The following is a 6,746-nucleotide window of genomic DNA, read 5'->3' on the forward strand; positions in this document are numbered from 1 at the left end:
AAAGCACTACCGGAGTCCTTCAAAGGTGCATCTCCGAAGAGGAAGGGCGGAACATCCTGGCTGAAATTCATGCCAGACTCGGCGGTCATCACGCTGCAGCTTGGCCCCTTGTAAGCAAGGCCTTCCGTACAGGCTTTTATTGGCCGACGGCCCGGGCAGACGCCCAGGACTTAGTCGAATGATGCGTTGGTTGCCAGCTTTTTGCAAACCAAAGCCATATGCCACCCACCGCCCTCCAAACTATCCCCATCACTTGGCCCTTCGCGGTCTGGGGGCTTGACAGGGTTGGACCCCTTAAAGGCGGAACCCACAAGAAAAAATACTTACTGGTCATGGTGGATAAGTTCACCAAATGGATAGAAGCCAAGCCTGTTAAGACGGCCGAATCCAGACCGGTGATAGACTTTATATCCGGGGTTGTACACCGTTACAGCGTCCCCCACAGCATCATCACTGATAACGACACGAACTTTACGGCCGACGAGGTAAAACTCTGGTGCAAAAACATGGGCATCAAGCTCGATTATGCTTCCGTCTATCACCCACAAACTACCGGACAGGTCGAACATGCAAATGGTCTTATCATGAGCAGCATCAAACCCAGATTAGTGCGGTCCCTTAAGGAATCTAATACGCACTGGGTAGAGGACCTCGACTCCGTACTCTGGGGGCTGCGGACCACGCTGAATTGCACCACCGGATACACACCATTCTTCATGGTGTACGGTGCAGAGGCAGTTTTGCCCTGCAACATAATTCATGACTCACCTCGTGTGCATGTACGAAGAAAGAGAAGCCGAGCTCGATCGGCATGACAGTTTGGACGCCTTGGAGGAAGAGCGCGACGTGGCAAAAGCCCGTTCTGCATTCTATCAGCAGCAGGCTCGAAGATACCAAAGCAAAGAAGTACAGGCCAAAAATTACAATGTTGGCGAATTAGTTCTACACCTGCCGGACAAGAAAAAGGACAAACTCAAGCCCAAGTGGGAAGGTCCCTTCATAATTGACCAAGTCCTGACTGGTGGAGCGTACCGCCTGCGAGATGCATCGGATAACCGACTCGAGCCGAACCCATGGAACGCAGCCCGTCTCCGAAGATTCTATGTCTAGCGCCGGACTCTGTGTTCGTCTCCTTCCTCTGTCCATTTTTTATATACTTTCTGTCTTACATTTCTCTCCTTCTTCTCTCTCTCTTATAGCCTTTAAAGGCTCATAAAGTGACGCGCTATCCGCGCTCATTAAACCAGGGGGCTTCTTTAAACAGAAGCTTATTTATACGGGCTTCATGCCCAACACATGTGTCACACTTCCGCATGTACCTTTTATTCACCATTATATGCATCGATATGACTTAAGTTTTGGCCAAGCTGGGTTGCCTAGCTCCTGTGCTTACCCCTACATTCCCGATTGTTCGGTTAGGTGGTAAAGGGAGCACCTCTGCGATTGTTACTGCCGGGTCAGCCGGATGTGTACCTTAGACTGGGTGAAGCCGAAAGCTAGCGTTCTTAAGGGAATATTCGGTCGGTGAACTAAAGATGATCTTTTTTTATTTATCTATATGCCCCCAGATGTTTTTCCTGCGTCTCTTTTCGCAGAATGGACATGCACTTTAGGGCATGCCTCCCAGGGAAAGGAACCCCTAACGGAACTATTCTCCCTCGAAGATGTTTCTTACTAACCATGTAATATAACATAACTAGTTGGGCACTTTTCTGTTCAAGCACTAATGACCCCTACGCCTGGTCTCCATGCATACCCCGGTTCTTATATAACCGCGAGGGTATTCGGACACACTCCGGACCATCAGGTCCCGAGGTTGAAGCGAAAAGGTCGGCCATGACAAACGATCTACAATCCGGCTAGAAGGCATTACACATTTCAATTAAAATTACATAGTCAATATGACTGATTGTATTCCTCTTATACCATCTAACAGGTTGTCTAGTTTACAGTCCTGTTGGGAATACTTTGCGGCCAATTCTACTTGGCCGTATACTAAGCTCACAGGGATCTCCTTCCCATCGGGCCCCACGGATCCGACCTCGGCCATGTGGTTTAGGTCAGCCTTCGTGTACCGCGTCTTCACCATGGCCCAGGCCTCCCTGGCGCCTTGACGGCAGGCTGACATCTTCCACAATCGGAAGCGCCGCCGCGCTCCCTTCAGCTTCTCTACAAGCTCTCCAAGGCCTTCGGGCATGGAGACGGATGGCCACAAGGCCTGGGCGACGCCTTACATCACCTGCCGAACTCGCTCGTGCAGTTGTGAGAGCTCGGGAAGAAGGTCACCCGTAGAACCGGGCATTTCCTCTGCAGGATGACCTGTTAGCATACCTACAGACATTACTCTGTTAGTCGACTTCCTCGCCGAACTCATTTTTCAAAGTTCGTTTAAGCACTTACTAAATATGTCGCATCGATGCCGCTGATTCTCCTTAACGGAGTCCAACAGCTGGGCATGAACATCCTTCAGTTCAACGCCCAGCTTGGTGTTGGCATCTTGGAGATCGTTCTTCTCCCGCCTCACCTTTGTCAGCACGCTCTCACCAGCCTTCAGCTGGCGTAGGAGTTGTTGCTCTTTCGGATTTAATCCGGCGCCATCTGCAATTTCATTTGTCATATTTGCACCCACGCCGCACTTCGCAAAATACTTATCTTTCGAAGCATATATTACCAGAGGGGGTATCCTTGGGCTCCCCTGCTGCGGCTAGTGCGGCCTCAAGTTGGGCTTTGCACTCTTCTAGCTCCTGGGATAGTAGGGTATTCTTTTTTGTAAGAACCTGCATAACAAATGATCCTTAAATCAGTTATTCTAACTGTTTCAAGTCTCGGGGGCTACTGGTATATATATAATTACCAAAATTTTCTTACCCGTATGTCTTTTACATATTGCTCCGTGGCTCTGGCTAGACCATTTTGAGCGGCACGGAGGTACGCATCTCCCAAATTGAAGCCATCCAATGCCTCTTGGGAGAAACAAGCGTCGCGAAGAACTGTCCGGCGACGCATGTGGTTCATGGCACTCTCCGCCTCGGAATTGGTGGCAGACAGCCTGTCCGCATCCTTTGTCGGAGGAGCGTCCGGTGCGCGCCTTGTGTTCGTCTCTGCTTCCGGACCAGGCTTTGGAGCCTGGCTGGTGGAGGCGCGATTGGCAACCTCTCCGGATATAGTCCGGCGAGGTCTCTTCGTCCTGAAGAGAGCACGAGCGTTAATATTCCTTGAAGGAATAACACCTGGGAATAAGATGGCGCGCTATACCTTTGCGCCGGCGTCTCAGTCCGGACCGCACTTCTTTTCAGCCCACGGGGCCTTGCCGCCCCTCGTTGGCTAGTCACCGCAGGCTCGGCCTCCCGTCTTAAGGACCTCCCCTGCAAAACACGGTTTTCATACGGCAATCGAGAACACGCGAGGATAGATCCCTTTTCAAAGTGCTGGGACTTCGGTCTCAGTTACCTATGAGGCTGGGAGTAGCCCTGGGTAATCGGCCGTAATGGCCACCAAGGCGTTGTCCTTGCTCAATTGATGAAACACCCCATCAATCAGCTCCACAGATAAGTCCGGATCCTCTTGAGAGGCCGGGTCGAGGGACCATCCCGGATCCTCGGGGTGTGGAGGAGGGCCGTTTATTTCTTTAACAGCCTGGCGCAGTTCCTGTGTTGAAGTTGTTAGACTGAATATTTGACGATGGGAATATAAAACGGATGGGCAAGTAAAAGTGTCCACTTACCCAACTTGGGGGATTGTACATACAAAATCCACCCTGTGGGTTGACGTGGAGAAATTCCTCCTCTTCTCCCTTGTACAAAGAAAACAAGATCTTTATTAGAGCGGGAGCCGAATCCGGCCCCTTACGGCCGTGGCGGGTGGCGTCATCCTCCCCGTTGAAGTCCCACATGGGGTGGCCTCTATATTGAAGCGGTTGCACCCCTCGCATGATGCATGCGGCCATGACCCCGATCATGGTCAGTCCGGAATGAGCTAACAATCTTATCCGGCCCATCAGGTAAAGAACGTCCTTGTCACTTTCCCTCTGAGGGCTCCGTGGACGCCAGCTTAGGCGCTTCTTTAGGGGAGCATTGTCGAACTCAGGGAGGTTGATCCGGACAGGATCCGGCAGCGGGACGTCCTCTATATAAAACCATTCCGAAGGCCAGTCCTCGGACACCTTCTTTGGGGTTCCGGATAGATATTCGGTCCCGGCGATGTGCCACACTTCGGCTCTGCCCACTTGATATATTGACCCCTTCTGAGAACGGGGCACAAGGCAGAATAGCCTTTTCCATAGCGCGAAATGGGCCTCGCAGCCCAAAAACAGCTCGCAAAGGGCTACGAAGCCCGCGATATGCAATATGGAGGCAGGCGTGAGGTTGTGCAGCTGGAGGCCATAGAACTCCAGGAGCCCCCGGAGAAATGGATGAATTGGAAATCTGAGCCCTCTTATTAAGTAAGGGACAAGGCATACCCGCTCTCCTTTGGAGGGATTGGGGGCGCTCTCCGCTTGCTCTCTGCCATTATAGGTGGCAAGTCCGGCTCGAACCGGGACCATATAGGCCGGGGGGAGAAATCCCTTGGTCTGGAGCGTCACTAGCTCGCTGTGCGGGATGGAGCATCTCTCCCAATCTCCAGGCTGAGGGCTGGAAGGGCGAGAGGAGGAGCTGCGGCGGCCGGCCATGATAGAATGGACCTCTGTCGGATACGCTCTGATGAATACTCGCGGAGGGGAGAAGGTGTGGTTTGGATCTAAATCCTCGTCCCCTTAAATAGGCGGCTCATTCACGCGGTTAGGGGTGTAAATGTAAAAACACCCTGACTTTTCGTGTTTGTTTGACACGTGGAAGACGGCCATTATTGGGCGTAGAAGCCAAGGAGCGCTACATTTACAAGAAAACGGACATTATTCAGCAGGTACACGGAATTTGGAGGAGACCCCGCCTTGCAATGCCGAAGACAATCTGCGCGCCGGACTCGTCGTCATTAAAGCCTGGTTCGGGGGCTACTGAGGGAGTCCTGGATTAGGGGTGTCCGGATAGCCGGACTATACCTACGGCCGGACTCCTGGACTATGAAGATACAAGATTGAAGACTTCGTCCCGTGTCCGGAAGGGACTTTCCTTGGCGTGGAAGGCAAGCTTGGCGATACGGATATGTAGATCTCCTACCATTGTAACCAACTCTGTGTAACCCTAGCCCTCTCCGGTGTCTATATAAACCGGAGGGTTTTAGTCCGTAGGAACAGGCAATCATACCATAGGCTAGCTTATAGGGTTTAGCCTCTCTGATCTCGTGGTAGATCTACTCTTGTACTACCCATATCATCAATATTAATCGAGCAGGACGTAGGGTTTTACCTCCATCGAGAGGGCCCGAACCTGGGTAAAAACATCGTGTCCCTTGTCTCCTGTTACCATCCGCCTAGACGCACAGTTCGGGACCCCCTACCCGAGATCCGCCGGTTTTGACACCGACAATGTGGGACGAGGTAGGAGACCGACAGTTGTTTGGAACAGACTTGATCAAGGAGTCTGAGGAGAAGGTTAAATTGATTCATGACAGGCTGAAGATTGCTTAGTCCAGGCAGAAGAGTTATGCAGACTCAAAACGCAAGGAGGTAACCTATGAAATTGGAGACCGAGCATATATGCGAGTATCACCCTTGAGAGGAGTGAAACGTTTTGGAGTTAAGGGAAAGTTAGCCCCGAGATTTGTAGGACCGTATCGTATTTTGGAACGGATGGGAGAAGTTACCTGCAAGTTGGAGTTACCCGAGGGATTGTCAGGAGTTCCTGACGTGTTTCACGTTTCATAGCTGAAGAAGTGTCATGCTGAGATGGCAGATATACGGCTAAGAGATACAGTATCCCTGGAGGCGATTCAGTTGGACAATGATTTGACTTATGAGGAGAAACCAGTTAAGATTCTTGAGTTTGCCAGTAGAGTCACCCGCAGTAAGGTTATCAAGTTTTGCAAAGTTCAGTGGAGCCACCATACCGAGGATGAAGCCACCTGGGAACGATAGGATGATCTCCGCAAAGACCACCCGCACCTATTTTCTAGCCAGCCCGAATCTCGAGGGCGAGATTCATCTTAAGGGGGGTAGGTTTGTAACATCCCAAATTTTTAATTTGGAATGTTATACATTAGATCATCATTGCATATCATATTTTATTGCTTTTCCGTTTCGTAATCCTCGAAAATCCTAAGCAACTCAAGGACCTTCGGAGAGAGTTGGGGATTTCCCGGTTTTCATATTTGATTCTTTTATCAAATAATGAAACCAGGATTTGATTTTAATTATTTCTCTCCGAAAAATATTTCACATTAAAAAATTAAAGAGAGGAGATAATATGACTTCTCCAAAATAAATGAAATATTGGAGGAAAAATATTAAAATCATTAAATTGTTTGTTTTTGTTGTTTTTATTCGGATTTATTTGCATTAGAAAAATTGCATGTTTTCAAAATTGCACTTTAGGGCCAAGAAAATGTTCATCTTGTTCTAAATATTTAGACAGTGAAATTTTGTTTTGGCATTTTTAGATTTTTATTTATTTTTCTAGGAATTTTTTCTTGTCGGCGGAATTATTTAAAAAAAAGAGTTCCCGCGCCCGACTAGGCCTAAGGCCCAGCTGAGCCAGGCCGGTCCAGCCGCCGCCTCCTGCGCGCGCGCGCGCCGCCGCCGCCGCCACTCAGACCGGAGTCCAAGTTGGACTCCGCGCCGCCCCGCCTTGGCCCCTACTCCAAGCCGTCGT

This window comes from Triticum dicoccoides, chromosome 3A (assembly GCF_002162155.2).
Source record: "Triticum dicoccoides isolate Atlit2015 ecotype Zavitan chromosome 3A, WEW_v2.0, whole genome shotgun sequence".
Lineage (NCBI taxonomy): Eukaryota > Viridiplantae > Streptophyta > Magnoliopsida > Poales > Poaceae > Triticum > Triticum dicoccoides.